The sequence below is a fragment of the Gossypium arboreum genome, chromosome 4, assembly GCF_025698485.1.
Source record: "Gossypium arboreum isolate Shixiya-1 chromosome 4, ASM2569848v2, whole genome shotgun sequence".
Lineage (NCBI taxonomy): Eukaryota > Viridiplantae > Streptophyta > Magnoliopsida > Malvales > Malvaceae > Gossypium > Gossypium arboreum.
Genome location: NC_069073.1, coordinates 91,780,046 through 91,797,161, shown reverse-complemented (window position 1 = coordinate 91,797,161; position 17,116 = coordinate 91,780,046).

Sequence of the window (17,116 nt, the reverse complement as noted above, 5' to 3'; positions counted from 1 at the left end):
CTTTGTGAACTAGAACACACATTTTACAACTTTTGCAATATAGTCCTAAATATCAAATTGGACCCTCTATCGATAAAATTTCTAAATGAAATTTTCACACAATCATGCAATATGCCATAGACCTTAAAATGATAATAAAATAAATTTTTCTACCTTGGATTTATGGTTTCGCAACCACTATTCCGTTTAGGCCCTATTTCTTGAGGTTACATAAACATCAAGTCACCATATCATGAAAATAATAAATATTCAAACTCAAGTACATATAACTTCAATCCATATTTAATTCATCAAATAACATCAATACCATGTAATTCACATAACATTATGGAAATTCATTTTTATTCGTATAAACTGTAATTCATTCATATAATTAGTAGTTCATCCGTATAACCAGTAATTCATCGGTATATCAATAATTTATCTGTATCAATAGTAATTCATTCATTTCAACAATAACTCATCCATTTCAACATAGCTTATTCATATGATCGGTAAGAGTAATTATGGCCGTTGAAGTACGTAGAATATGGATAGATACTCGGGTGATACGCACTAAGTGTATTTATCGGTAATCCATCAATTTATCATCATACATGCACTTTTTCGAGTCATGGTCGGAAAGCTCCTCTTGAGATGATAAACAATAAGCTCTGTTGAGTTGAAACAATAAGCTCTTTCGAGCTGAACAGTAAGCTAATACGAGCTGAAACGGTAAGCTCCAATGAGCTGAAATAGTAAGCTCTTACGAGCTGTGGTGAGTCTGCAACAAATGTAGGAGCTCGACCAAAACGGTAACCCTAGTGACATGTCACTCGTATCTAACAAATTCTTACTGTTCAAACGGGGCTCGATAATTATCCAACTTCATCATTTAAGCATTCAATGATCAGTAATTCAATTGCTCAAATCATCTATATATATTCAATTCAATTAAGTATATACATTTAAATACTCAATTCGCATACTCAATGTGACAGCCTTAAAACGACCCTAGTCGGAATGTGGTTTCGGGACCACAAAACCGAGGCATAAAAATAATTTAATATTTATTTTATTGCCTATAATATGTGTTAACTCATGTGTGACATTTTTGATGTTTTGATTTAGAGTTATAAATGTGAATTTCACTAGAAAGGACCTAGTAGAAAACTTTGGAAGTATGATGGGGGAATGTGTAATGACTAATTAAAGCATGCATGCAAAACAATGGCCTTGCATGTCAAATATCCCTCTTTTTATAAGAGGTGGCCGCCATGACAATGAGGATGGGCAAAACATGTCATAGACATGTTTTGTTGGTGCGATAGGGAGAAAAGAAATAAACAAATAAGCATGGGTAATAAAGAATGAAAAAAAATGTGTGAGTGAACCCCCGTATTGCCGTGTATTGAAGAAAAGAAAAGAAAAAAAATTGATCATCCTTTCATTCTCTCTTGACCGAAAATCCTAAGGAAGAAGAGAATTTTTGCTTCATGTTTGGTTTGGAAGAGGTTTAGGAAGGGTTTGGCTATACTTGCATCAAGATTAAGGTATGTTTGAGGTTGTGCCATGAGATTCATGCATGTTTTTAGTTACTAGCTTGATGTTCTTATTAGCCTATGGTTCAAATCTTTGTTATATCATGGGGATGGTATTTGGCCAAGGCGGATTTTGTGTTAATGCCATTGCATGTTAAATATGAAGCTTGTTAATGGTATATGTGATGGGGATTGATGGCTCTTGGACTTTCTTTTTAGTATTTTGAGTAAGACATTAAGTTCTTTGCTTAATCATGACCAAAATTATGGTGTTGTGATGTATTCGGTCATGGTATATCCATAAGTATGATTCATGCATGTTGCATGGTAGGTAAGATTTGAGCTTTGGATATGTGTTTATATTTGGATATAAACAACTTGAGATTGACCCTTGCACCTACATGAATATGTGTTTGCACATGATGAATTGGTATGACATATATACTATGTCAAGGTGTATATTTGCTTGTGATGATGTTTGGTTATGTAGTAAATGAGAGATGTGTATTGAGCTACAATATGTAATCGTTAGTTAGTAAAAGCGTATGCTGTTTTTTTGTGTGGTATTAAGTGTAAAATTGGCCTCAACATAGACATGCATATTCGGCCAAATGAAGTAGATTGGTGTGCATGTATTCGGTTAGAGGCAACCGTATTGAAGCCTTATCTTGGCTTAGATAATTGACTAAATGGGTAATAAGTGAGGATGGTTGCGAATATACAAACATACATATGCATGTGTAATTGAATTATGAATGTTTAGCAAGATGGTTAAACTAGTTGATTTATTGATTAAGCTCAAGGAGTTAAAGAAGGAGAATCAAGCAAGGGAAAGACGAAGGTCATCGAGTAGCCGACTTGGACTGTTTTACCCAACACAAGGTAAGTCACTAAGCATATATTTTGTATTGATTTGAATAGACATAATGTCTATGTAATTATGCGAAAGGAATGATGAATTTATATACATGTGTGTATGTGGTGATGGAAGTATTGAATGGAAGGAAAAGAGGTGAGATGTATTGAGTTGTTGATTTCGGCACTAAGTGTGCGGGTATAAACATTTGTGATCATGAGAATGGCACTAAGTGTGCGGGTTTAAAACTTGTACAGCACTAAGTGTGCGAGTTTGATCATGTAGCACTAAGTGTGCGAGTTGATTATATAGCACTAAGTGTGCGGACACACTATATGCTTTTGAATCACTATTGACCTTGAGTGTGCGACACTATTGAGTTGATCACAGACAGCGGATCGGGTTAGTACCTTGAGTTCATGGCTAATAGGCGCTATGTTTATATTTGGGGTCGAGCTTGGTAAGTTTGAACCTATGTGACAATGTAAATTGAAGTCACGTACATAAAATTATCGCGAGAATGAGTGAAAGGTCATGTAGATGTATGATTGAATCGAAAGGTCTAAGGAACTATGGTATAGTTCGGTTTGAATGGAGTAATTAGCCTCGTTCCATTTTGTTTCCTCTTGCGATAATGTTATTAATGGTTGTTAGTGCATTGCTTATGACTTACTGAGTTATATACTCATTCGGTGTTTGCTTGTCACCTATTTTAGGTTTCTTGGACTCGACTTTTTGCGTATTCGGGACCGTCATCGAAGTCATCACACCGGCTAACAACTTTTGGTATTTTCTTCGTAGTTGGTCTTGGAGTACATTTCGGCATGTATAGGCTATTATGTTTTGTTTGAACTTGGTATGTAAAATTTTGAATAGCCATGCGAAAATGGCTTATAAATGTTTTGAGCATAATGTTATAATCATTTGGTATGTATATGCTCATTAAGAAGCACGGAAATGTTTGGCAATGACCAGCCATTAGAATGGGTCATCATGATTATATTTTGGACTATATATGTAAAAGGGGTGGTTGAATCATAGAAACTATGTGTTAGAGAAAGTCTACCCTAGAAATAGATGCTGGCAGCAACAGTGACGTGGATGTGAAAAATCACTAAAAATAGTAGGAATGGAATTAAATAGTGAATAAATTATGTAAATGAACCTTGATGAATCCATTTTCATATGGAAGAAACGAAATGCTCATATGAGTTGTATGTTAAAAGATATTTGGGTTTTCGTGAAATAGGGCCAGAACGGTTTCTGGATTCCCTGTTCCGACTTTGAAAATTCATTATAAATTAACCAGAGATAATTAGGAGTCATACCATATATGTATAAATTCCTCTTTGAGTCTAGTTTCTATAGAAACAAACAGAATCAGTATTGAAGCCCTGCACAGGAGTTATTCGAGTTGTAACGCACGAAGGTCAGTGTAGTCGACCTCTGTAACATGGGAGACTTTAACTAATAAACTGTACTAATTGGCTAGACCAAAAATTCTAGAAAAAAATCTATAGATGGAAATATGAGTCTAGTTTCAGGGAAAAATTACGAAACTGATTTTCGAGTTGTAAAACTCAAGTTATGATTTTTGAAGCGACTAGTACACAGATTGGCAGCTTGTCTGGGAAATTCTCAATAAGTGGTTTGAAGTCTGTTAACACCTCGTGTTCGACTCCGGCGACGGTCTCGGGTTCGGGGTGTTACACTCAATGCACATTATCATACCAAATCCATATAACATATATAACAATTGCAGCATTTCACTTTCATTCATGTAAATAGTAATTCAATCATATAACCGATAATTCAAATTTCAAGTGGATTATTCATTCAACTTATACACATACATTTTAACAATTACATGTATCAATAGTTCGATTCTAGCTATACGAACTTACCTCAAGTTGCTGGAATAAAACTATTGGCTATTTGTCCACTTTTCGTTTTACTCGATCTAGTTCCGGTAATTGCTTATCATGATCTAGACATAATATCAAATTCAATATATTAACTTCCAAATTATTCAATTTAACATATAATATGTATTTTGGAAAAATTACACTTTTGCCCCTAATATTTTTTATTTTTACAATTTAGTCCTTATCACGTAAAATTGCAAATTCATACAATTTAAGGACAACCCATGCTAGCCGAATTTTACCCATACTACTAACAGCCCATATTTTCAGTTTAATCACACATCTAACCATGAATTTTACACTTTTCTCAATTTAGTCCTTAATTGACATTTTTGTCAGCAATCACTTTATAAAACTTGTTAATCTAGCTTCAAACATTAATAATCTATCGTAAAACATCTAAACAACCAAGCATTCAACAATGGCATCATTCAAAACCTGTAGCAATTTCAAAAACGAAGGTATGGGCTAGCTAGATTAAGCTGCAATGAGCTCAAAAACGTAGAAATCATTAAAAACCAATCAAAAAACTGTACCTAAATGAGCTTGAAAAGCTTGGCCGAACATAAAGCACTTCCATGGCTAGTTTCTTTTTCATTTTTCGATGGAAAAATAATAGGTAGAAGATGACACCTTTATTTAATTTATTTTTACTTTACTAATTACCAAATTACATATTTAACATTAAAAATTCATTCAATTTATAGCATTACCAAACCATTTTCAGCCACTAACTCATAATTGGATTAATTAACACATAACAACTTCCTCTTTTAAAATTCTATAGCATTTAAATATTTTTAGCTAATAGAGTACTACTTTTACGCTTTACGCGATTTAGTCTTTTTTATCAAATTAAGTACTCAAACGGTAAAATTTCTTTATGAAATTTTTATACTGTCATTCTATCATGCTGTAAACCTTAATAAAATAATAAAATAAATATTTTGACTTCCGATTATGGTCCCGAAACTACTGTTTCGATTAATCCTAAAAACGGGTTGTTACAGAACAACCTTCATGACTAACCAACATATTTGGCTAAAACAATATGACACTTATCAAAAGACCAAGTCCCTATACATGCCACACTCAAAACATTTAAACTAAGCTATACCAAAAGCTTCAGGTGATAGTGTGATCGATGCCTTCGACGTCTCTTGATTCCTGATGCTAGCTTGGCGACACTATAGGAAAATGGAAAAGAGAGAGAGTATGCGTAAAGCTTAGTAAGTTGCATGTAAATAAGTAACAACATCAACCACGCATGTTTAAACATATAGCATATTATAAACCAGCACAACATTCTTGATTTAACAATGGTAGATTTACTACTTATTTACACATCACAAATATAAACCAAAGGTTACAAGGTCATCTCAAAATCATTCTTATAGATAGAACTTACTCAATTTCATCCTTACCATTAAGGCATCATAACTAAGCTCATATCTCAAGAGTTTCGAGTAAAAACCTGTGCCATTCACAATAGGATTATATTCTTTCATAACTTTATTATAAGCTTAAAATAACCTGTGGAACCATTTGGAATACTAAAGGATATCCAATAAGCCTCAGATAAAACGTTAAGTTGCCGATGCCATGTCCCAGACATGGTCTTACACTATCTCTCAAAACAATGCCGATGCTATGTCCCAGACATGGTCTTACACTAGCATTCATATTGTGGCTAACGCCATATCCTAGACTTGGTCTAACACTAGCACACATATCAACGCCGATGCCATGTCCCAGATATGGTCGTACACTAGCTCTCATGATGTTTCCGATGCCATGTCCCAGACATGGTCTTACACTAGCACACATATTAACCAAATGTCTTGGCATGGATATCCAATTTATTCCTAAGGTTAAATCGGGAGTCTTTTACTTCGTCAATTCTCATCATGCATATTCACGACAATAGACAAACACTTTATGCCATATTTAATGTTCAATACATAATAGCAATAAAGTTGTATTATTTACGTACAACTTACCTCGGTATACAAAAAGTGGGCAACTAATTGGATTTAGTCTACTAGCTTGGCCTTCCCTCGGTCAAGGATCGAATTTTTTATTTCTTGATCTAAAATGATAAAAATTCACTAATTTAATTGACGTATTAATGAATGCATTTCATAATTCATATTTTGGAAAAATGACCATTTTGTCCCTAAACTTTCACAAAATTATAATTTTACCCCTAAGCTCGTAAATCGATTTTCCTCAAATACCCTATTTAACCAAACCTATCCAAACTATAATAGCCTGATTTAGGGCCAAAACGAAATAGTGGTTTTGAAACCACGAATCCGAGGTTGAAAATTTTATGACTGGGAATTTAATTTGATGTTTAGGACTAAATTGAAATAGGTGAAAAATGTGTATTCTAGTTCATAAAGTACTTGATTGAAATGGGGGTTTTAAGTAGAGGTCCTTAAATAGTAATTAGACCATTATACTAGTTTGGACAAAAATACCTAAAGGAAGATAAAACACCATAGTTTTTAATGAAGGGCAATTTAGTCATTTGGTAAATAAAATAATAAAATTGGAAAACAAAGCCAAAATTGGTATCATCTTCACCAAGCTTGGCCGAAAATCTCATAAACACCATAGATAGGGTTTTTCCCTAGCTTTCAAGCTCTATAGTAAGTGCATTCAAGCCTTGTTTTTAATGTTCTTTATATTTTTGAAATCCTCGTAGCTCGATCTACCTATTTCTACCAGTATTTCGAGTTAGGGTTTATGTTTAAAAATTTACCCATGAATGATATGCATGTATTTTGATGTTTTATGGTAGAATATGAATGTTTGAAGTTAGGAGAACGATCTTTTCTAAGCGATTTTTAGCGAAAACGAGCAAAACGGCATAATCGGTAAAAATACCTAATGTTCATAAGTACATGTTAGAGTGAGAATTTAATGTTTTCATAGAAGAGAAAAATGTTCAGCATGACATAAAACATAAGAATAAGGGATGAAATTAAATTTCCGAGCCTAGGGCTAAAAGCATAATTTTGTAAAAGTTAGGGGCAAAAATGTAATTTTTCCATAATTTGATTTTTGGATTGAAATAGATAGTATGAGTGTTAAATGAGCTAAATGTGTTGTTATAGATCAAGAAAGGCGTGGAATCGACTTCGAACGGGGGAAGGAAAAGATTTTTGACTAAATTGCAAAATTTCCATATTTTGCACCGAGGTAAGTTTGTATGTAAATAATACATTATCTTTATTTACGTTTTTATATTTCAGCATATTTTATTTATTGTAGCTGATTTTGAATCATAATCGACTATTGAAAGAATGGAAATAAGTATTAGAAAGTGAAATACTTCCTGGTTGAACCTTCGGAATCGAAAGACATAGGTGGTATGCAGCTAGGTCACATGTATGGTGCCAAGTGCACATCATGTGTACAAGAGAGCTACGAGATACTATGTGGTATCTAGGTCACATGTGTGATACGGGATGTCTACCATGTAGACAAGAGTGCTACGGGATAAATGTAGCTAGGTCGTATGAGTGGTTCGAGGTGAAGGACACCATGTAGACAAGAGAGCTATGAGATAAAATGGCTAGGTCACATGGGTGGTACTAAGTGTTCATGTTCACCATGTGTACAAGAGAGCCGAACTATGTGATGGGTGGAACTACGTGCTGAAACCACCAAGTATCGAGACTCGATCCGAAGTGTTCAATGGGAAAATCGACTAAATGAAATTATGTATGATCTTGTAATGATAAGTGTAAGAATAAACATGTGTAACGTATGATACATAAGCTCGATATGTGACTGGAAGTTGGAAAAATTGTTAAGGATAAGCAAAGAATGCAACCAAAGTGTGAAAGATCAAAATTGATAATAAAACTTTTTGGACAGTCGTAGAGACGTGAATTTGAAAAATCACCAAAAATAGTAGGAATTTAATTAGAAGCTGAATGAGTATGAAATTAAATCTTAATGAGTCTATTTTCATGTAAAAGAAACAGAGCAAGTAAAGGAATCCTATATTTTGAGATATTTATATTTTTGTGAGACTTGTTCAGAATGACTACGTGATCCCCTATTCTGACTTTTAAAAATCATTAAAAATTGTACAAAAGTAATTAAGAAATATAATTTATATTAATGGATTCCTTATTGAGTCTAGTTTTAAATGAAACAAATTTCATGGCTATTTGACTTTTGTACAGGGAGAAAATTAATTCGTAGTGAATAGAGGTCAGATCAGTCGAGCTGTATAACAGAGGAAAATTTAACTAATAGACTGTACTAATTTGCTAGACCAAAAATTCTATAAAAATTTTAATAATAATTAATATGAGTCTAGTTTCAGGAAACTTTTACGGATTTGAATTTTGAGTTTTGTAACTCGAGTTATGATTTATTCAGTGAACATGACGCAGGAGGGACAGTTTGATCAAATTGGAGTAAATAGTGAAATTAAAAATAGATATAATTGAGTTATTTTGTAAACATATTAGATTCCTTATTTATTATTTATATACTTACTTACTAAGCTATAAGCTTACTTTCTTTTCTCTCTTTTGTCTTATGGTGTCATCCAGCTAGCACAGCAGTTAGAGATCGTTGAAGATCTGCCCGCACTATCAATACTTTTGGTATTTGAACTAAACATTTTGAATTATGGCATGTATAGTAGGCTTAGCTATTTTGTTACGTGTCATAATTGCCTAGGTTTAAAATATTGGTTATAGTATTTGACCTATTATTTTGTACAAAGCCATTCAAGTTGGCTAATATTATTAAAGGCATACGTTATAACGATTTATGATCTAATTGGATGCCATATTTTTGTCTCGGTTTTATTTAATGGTATGTGTTATGTTCTGGTAATACCTCGTACCCTGTTTCGGTGTTGAATGCAGGTAAGGGGCATTACACAAACCTTTATTACACTTATGGCAACTCTCAATTTCGATTATTTCACACAATTACTACCTATTTTATAACATTTACAAAAAGGTCCATTTTAGGTGTTTTTCATGAACACCATTTTACAAGAGTTATTTATTTCACAACTATAACTCATTTTCTTCCATAAAGTTTCAGCTCATAACATAAATGCTTTTGTGGAAAAACCCTAAACTCTAAACCATATTGCAAAATAGTCCCTCCAATAGCTAAATTAACTTACAAGGGTCCCAAAAGTACAAAAATTATCAAGAAAGTCAACAAAATCACTTACTTATGAGAGAACTTAATGGCTGAAAGTTTCAAACTTGAAAAACCCCTTTCTTGTTGATATTTTCAGTGGAGAAGATGAATGGTAAAAAGATGAAGCCTTTTGTTTTATTTTATTTTATTTCTAGTCAAAATAAGTTACCAACTTCACTTAATTTTGACTTTTCTATTCTTCTTTATCTCCATGACCGACCATACCTAAAGAAAATAGGTCTATTTGCTCTTTAAAGACCCCCAATTATGATTCTCTAGTTATTTATGTAACGCCCCAAATCTTTAAGTGATTAAATTTGTGTGTTATGTTGCATGTTGGCTTGTTTCCTTTAATGGTTAAGTATCCTGAGAAGTGTGGGAAGTCCTGGGTTCAAACCTAGGCTTTAGCCAAAATTTTTGTTTTAATTGAATAAAACCTTTGCTACTAAATGGTGGGTTTTTAAATAATTGCGGGGAAATCAAGTCATAAAAATGCTATTGGTCCAGGGGATAGTGGCATGTTACTGCTGCTAGAAGGTCTTGAGTTCTCGAGCCCTATTGAGCATAAGGGGTGTTTATTTTGCTCCTGTGCCGTGTGGGAAGTTGAGTAGTAGTAGAACTCTAAAACTAGTGGGTGGTTGGCGTGGTTGAGGGAGAGTGGAGTGTGTGGCCGAATGTTAGGGGGAGTTTGAAAGGGGTTTGAACTGGTTGGTTGAGGGATTAGAGGAAAGATTTGGGGAGAGATTTAAGGAGTGGATCAAGGAGTGGGGAAGAGGTAGCAGTTTGCCGAAAGTGGGACTTCCTTTATGCCAAATTGGTCTTAGGAATTTGGTACTGAATCTACCCAATTTTTGCTCTCTTTTGCGGTAGTTTCTCCTCTTTTGCTTTGTCTCGCTTAGGAGTTTAGTTAATTGTTTGTCAGTCAAACTCTTCTGGTGACCATTCGGGTATTCTAGTGTTTCGTTTTGGGGCTTTCTTTTGACCAAACATTTTGTTCCTCCCACCACAACCAATTTCCGAATACCATTGGTTCTTTTCTTCTTCTCAATTCAGTTTGTTCTAGCCGAACCCCTTCTTTTCTTTCCTACTTCCTCTCATTCGAGTCTTCTACATTAATTGATTCCCACTTCACTCCACACTGTAACCTTAGCAGATTGTTCTTTCTCTTTTCCTTCTCTTCATTTTTCTATTGTGGCCGAATACTTGTTCTCTCCTACCAAACTTTTGGTTCTGGACTTTTGATGTTTGACTAATCAAGTGTGAGGGTATGTGTTTCCTCTTCCTCTCTCTTTCTCTCTTCTGTCGCGTTTATAACTAATATCTCCCTATGCTGCCGTTGTCTAAAAGGTACAAGTGTTCCATTTTTCCTCTATCAATTGTGCATTTTCGGCTTTTGTGGGTGTAGGTCGAATATTCTTCCTTGTAGTTTGGGAATTAAATTTTGGTAAGCGGTTGTTCAACTAGTACAAACTATTCAATTGTTGATGGTTGATAAGTGTGGTTTGGAATGTAGGTAAACCCTAAAGCCTTTTGATTAGTCTCTTACAACGGATTCAGTGAGTTAGCCATAAACTACTAATTTGTTCTAGTAAGGGGTAAGTTTTTAGGCAAGTTATTTCTACGGGGGGTTTTGGATAGGATTATTGGTATGCGATTAGCGGGATCTTGTAAATGAATGTAAGTTGGAGTTCTCGTGGACTTTTCACACATTTTTGTGAACAGTTGTGTAGTCACACTGCTATAATCATAAATCGGCAAAAGCTGTAAAACCTGACTAGTATCACTGCATGAGCGTGCGCTCACTCATGTGATGAATCAAAAGTACAAAATGTGGGCGTTCAATCGTAGAGGCCATCATGAGTGATTTCCTTGGCTTGGGTCATTTTAGGCCATGTTGGGCCGGAATGGGCTGTGCGAGTCCAACAAGCTCGTTGACCGCACACTGGTAAACCACATAGACGTGTGGAGATTAATAGGCCAGGATATGTGTTTCGTACGACCAAGGCCATTTTTGGGCTTATTGGGCCACACGGGCGTATAGGCTCACATGGGCCATATTATGGGTTTTGGCCCCATTTTCATTGATTGACTGTTAAGGTTGCACAAGTCGCCCGAGACGACTGTGGACTTTCTGTTGGATTGGTAAGTACATTTAGACCCTATATTGATAAAATGACTGATATACCCCTATGTTGTGTATAACTGTATTTGAGCATGACATTTCCGCATACACGTATGATATTATGACATGACATGTTGTATGGAGTGGGTTTGATATATTTGGAGGAAGTGTATTGTACTGGCAGCTCTGCTGCATATACTGTTTAGTGTCACATCCGGTGCTATATTTTAGAGTGTAGGGATGGGTGGGTTGATTTTATCCCCACATGGAGTGTAAGGCTAGACAGAGAGGAGTGTAGAGGATGGATTGGTAGGACTTTTGATTGCATTTTATTACTATTACTGTTACTGTAATAGGCTAAAGTCCACACTGCTACCAAAACTGTATGAGGCTAATGCCCTTACTAATACTGGAGTGTTACTTAAACGGGCTTAGGCCCAGACTGAAATTGCCTATGGTGTGACTAATTGATTGTCTAATAAGGGATTACACACTGAGTTTTCATAAACTCACCCTTCTGCTTTCCTGTGCAAGTCTGCGAGGGACTCGATGAAGGCCACACAACTACTTTTGCTATTTTTTTAGACTTGTATCCTTTAAGCTATTTAATTTGGGTATTTGCTATGTAATAAGGCATCTTAAAATTTTTACTTTAATTTGGGTATTAATTACTTTGATATATATCTGCTAGTAGTAGGACACGAGTTTTCAAAAAGACAAATATTTTCCAAAACACCATGCTATTACAACATATTTCAAAAAGCTTCCACAACAAACATTGTTTTTAAAAAAGAAAGTAATAACAAACCAGAAATGATTATCTTTTGCTATACCTATTTGAGTTTTTCACAACAATCAAGATACCTATAAGGTTGTTGAAGATTACTACAAAGATTTTGATTTAATACGGACTTTTCAAGCGGAATGATACTTTTCAAGACACACTTCAATGTGACATTGCAGATTCGGCCATAACATCCAGGCTGAGCTTGGGTATTACATTTAGTGGTATCAGAGCCAGGTTACAAAATTCGGCTGTTGATTTGGTTTTCTTTAAAAACATAAAATTTCAAAAGACCTATTTTACAGGGGTGAAAAGCATTTTTGAAGTATTATTTCTGAATGTGTGGTCTACCTAGTCTCCGGCACCGAATCTGTAAGTCCTCTAAAACTATTGTTTGTTTAATACTGAGACTATTGTAGGCAATAGACTTGTCTGAAATACTCTGCTTATGGTAAATTAAAATTATAGTGAAACTGTGATTTGCGAAAACAAAACTCTGAATTACTGATAACATTTTTCATAACATATCCTGTAATAAATACTGGAACTGTAAATTGATGCATAAAATTTTTAATTCAGATAATATGCAAATCGATAATAAGCACCCAAAGGTACTCGTGAAAGGGGTACAAGAGGCTGCGGCTAAGACTATGGAGGTGCTCGGGCTGGGTCGTCGGCATTAGGTCATATGCCTAGCAATGAAGCTAGAGAGTCACCGGCTTCACCTGTGATTGAGACTGGGTCACACAATCGTGTAGCTCAGGACGATGCACTGTCCCAAGCTATGTTGCAAATTTTGGAAAGGGTCGCTGGGCCTAATATTGGTACTGTGGGCCATGGGTCAGTGACAGAACGACTCAGGTGTAATAGAGCTAAGATCTTTAGGGGCATCGCTGAAGTGGCCCCTAATGTGGCTGAATATTGGATTCAGGCCACAGAGCGGATCATGAATGACCTCAACTACACCCCAAAGCAGAAAACTAAAAGGTATAGTGTCGTTGCTACGAGATAAAGCCTACCAGTGGTGGCTTACAGTTAAAGAGGGTACCCAGCCTGATCGGTTGACTTGGGAAATTTTCAAAACTGCATTTCAAGGGAAATATGTGGGCACTAGTTATGTGGATGCCCAAAGGAGAGAGTTTTTGTGACTTAGTCGTTATGCGCGTGGGATGGTGGCTTCTGAATATGAGCATTGTGTTCATTTTGAGGACAGCTCGACAGAGGGAGCGAAATTTTGCTATGTTAGTGGAAAAGGCGAAAATCACCAAGGATGTGAAGTGCATCGAGCACTAGAATCGTGAAAATGACAGGGGAAGGAACAAGAGGGTTTGGAAGCCCTTAAGTTCAACTATGAGGCCTAAGAAAAAGGCCAGAGTTAATGGGACAATCAGAGTTGCGCCCTCTGTTGCTGCTTTTGGGCCCCAGCCTTGTACTGATTGTGGGAGACGCCACCAGGGCGAGTGCTAAAAAACGTTAGAAGCATGTTTGAGGTGCGGATCTTTGGAGCATCGCATCAGAGATTGTCTATAGAGGCTTGATCAGATGCAAGCTACTAGTATGAGTACTGTTTAGCCCCCGAGAGGTGTTCAGCAGCCACCGAGAGGCCATTGTCATGGAGCACCGGGTAGAGGTGCTAGTCATACTGAGGTGAGGCAGCCAACATTGGTTTATGCTGCACATCTCCGAGAGGATGGAGACACCCCTGATGTTATTAAGGGTACAATCTTTATCCATAATGTACTTTATAGTGCATTGATTGATGTTGGGTACACACACTTGTATATAGCATGCACTATGTCTGAGACTTTAGGTATTATGGTTGAAAGCACTACAAGTGAGGTTATTGTGTTGAGTCTATTAGGGCAAACAGTGAGGGTGAATAAATTGTTTAAGAATGTACCCTTGGAGGTTCAAGGACTGATCTTTTTGGCGGATTTAATGGAACTCCTTTTTGGAGAACTCGACTTAATTTGGGCATGGACTGACTGGTTAAGCATCAGGTGAATTTAGACTGTCCTGCAAAGCGGGTGGTACTAAAAACTGAAATGGGTGATGAGGTAATTGTGATTGGGGAGCGTCGAAATTATCTGTCAAATGTGATTTCTACACTTAGAGCTGAAAAGTTGGTTCGTAAGGGTTGTGAGACGTATCTAGCCTATATCAGTGTTTTCGATTTTGAGGTTCCTTCTGTTAAAGATATCGAAATGGTTAAGGATTTTTCTGATTTTTTTCCCGATGAACTGTCTGGGTACCACCTAACTGTGAAGTTGAGTTTGGGATAGTGCTCTTGCCTGGTATAGCTCCTGTGTCTATCGCCCCTTATAGAATGGCACCGAAGGAGCTTGTGGAGCTTAAAGCTCAGATTTAGAAATTGCTGGACTGAGGGTTCAACCGCCTTAGTGTGTCTCAGTGGGGAGCACCGATTTTATTCATGAAAAATAAGGATGGATCGATACGAATGTACATCAACTATCGGCAACTGAATAAATTGACTATTAAGAATAAGTACCTCCTACCGAGGATAGACGAATTATTCGACCAGTTCCAAGGAGCTTCAGTCTTCTCTAAGATTGATCTCCGATTGAGGTACCATCAACTGAGGGTCAAGGACCCTGATGTTTATAAGACAACATTTAGGACTTGCTATGGTCATTACGAGTTCCTAGTAATGCCGTTTGGACTGACAAATGCACCAGCGGCTTTCATAGATTTGATGAACCAAGTGTTCCAGCCTTATCTGGATCGATTCATAGTGGTTTTTATAGATGATATTCTGGTGTGTTCGAGAACTGAAGATGAACACGATGCACATCTCCAAATTGTTCTGCAGATTCTGAGGGAGAAACAATTGTTTGCTAAGTTTAGCAAGTGTGAATTTTGGTTACGAGAGACAATATTTCGGGGACATGTGATATCTACTGAGGGGATTAGGGTTGATCCTCAGAAAATTGAAGCTGTTTTGGATTGGAAGTAGCCTAAGTTGGTATCTAAGATTTGGAGTTTTCTGGGTCTGGCAGGGTATTATAGACGGTTTGTTGAGGGGTTTTTGTTCATTATTGCACCTCTAACTAAGTTGTTGCATAAATGGGTACCGTTTAATTGGACTAATAAGCAGTAGGAGAGTTTTGAGAAGCTGAAAAAATGATCGCGTGATTCGTAACAAGTAATAAATATTTATAATGAGGATCAAACCTAGACTACCTATTATCACGACGAAAAGGCAAGCGCACCTATCAAACAATAGTATAGTAATGGCAAGATCGGGATATCGTACCCATGGGAACCAAAAGTACTAGAAATAACTATCTTTTTATTATCTAGCCTAAGAATAAAAGGGTTTATTTATTAAACTAACTATTTAAACTAATTAACTGTTTTAATTAAAGCAAAGAGAAAGTTTGGAAAAAGACTTGAAGAAAAGCAATTGATAAAGACGACACCCAAGGAGGAATCCTCCTAGATTTCACTTGTTATCTGGCTCAGAACCGAACGATTTATTCACTTGACTTGATCCGTAGAGATCCTTAAGTTAAGTTATTATCCCTATTCAAGACTAATACCATCTAATCCTTAGATTGAATAACCGAGACTTTTCTCTAATTAACACTCTAGGGTTGCACTAACACGATCTATGGATCCCCTTATTAGGTTTCACCCTAATCCGGTAAAATCTCGTAACCCTATTTCTTAGCCTTCGATCAATTCTGCCTAACTATGCCAAATCTACTCTTAGGCAGGGTCTATTCCTCCTCTGCATAAGCACATCAAATCATGAATTAATACCCGAAATATTAACTTAAGCATTAAGAACAAATCAAGTATTTATCATACAGTTCAGATAATAATAACAAGATCCATCATAGGTTTTATCCCCCTTAGGTATCTAAGGGATTTAGTTCATAATAAAATAAGAGTACATCTCAAAAGTATAAAAATAACAAAACATAAAGAAAACTCTAAAACCCCTAAAGAAATCCTAAGAGAGATCTTCAGTCTTGGAGTAGCTCGGGCTTTTGAGATGGATCGTCTGGCTTTCTTCAAGTAGTTCCCGGCGTGTGGTACTATATTCTAGAAAAGTTTTGGAAAGAGCGGCCCCCTTCTAGGTCACACTTAGGGTGTTTATATAGGCTTTGGTTTGGCTTTCTTCCTCCCTAAGTATCCTTTTCCGTGTAAAATACAACTCTTTGAAATAGGGACACGCCTGTGTGCCACGACCGTGTGACGTGATTACCAGGCCGTGTTTGATCCATTGAATTGCACACAGCTGTGTGGGCTCAATGGCCAGACTGTGTGATCGTGAAAACCTTAGTCGACACCCCCGAAGGCCACAGGTGTGTGAGACGCCCGTGTGGCAAGGCTTAGACTGTGTCATCTTCTCGATTTGGTCTATTTTTGTCCCTTTTTTAGTTCGTTTTTGGCTCCTTTCAACTCTTGGTGCTCTTCTGAGTAAAAAACATGAAATAATCAGATTAAGAGCACAAAAATCCACAAATCTAGTAATAAACATCCATAAATATGCTAAGTATTTGGGGTATAATTTGGCATTTATCAAATACCCCCACACTTAAGCATTTGTTTGTCCTCAAGAAAAATTCTCATTTACTTCTACAATTCATTCCTCTCAATCACACAATCATTACTGATAATATTTCAAGTTATTCCATAGAAAATCATACAGTGAGAATTCAACTATAGGGGCATTAAAAGCCTCAAACAATCTAA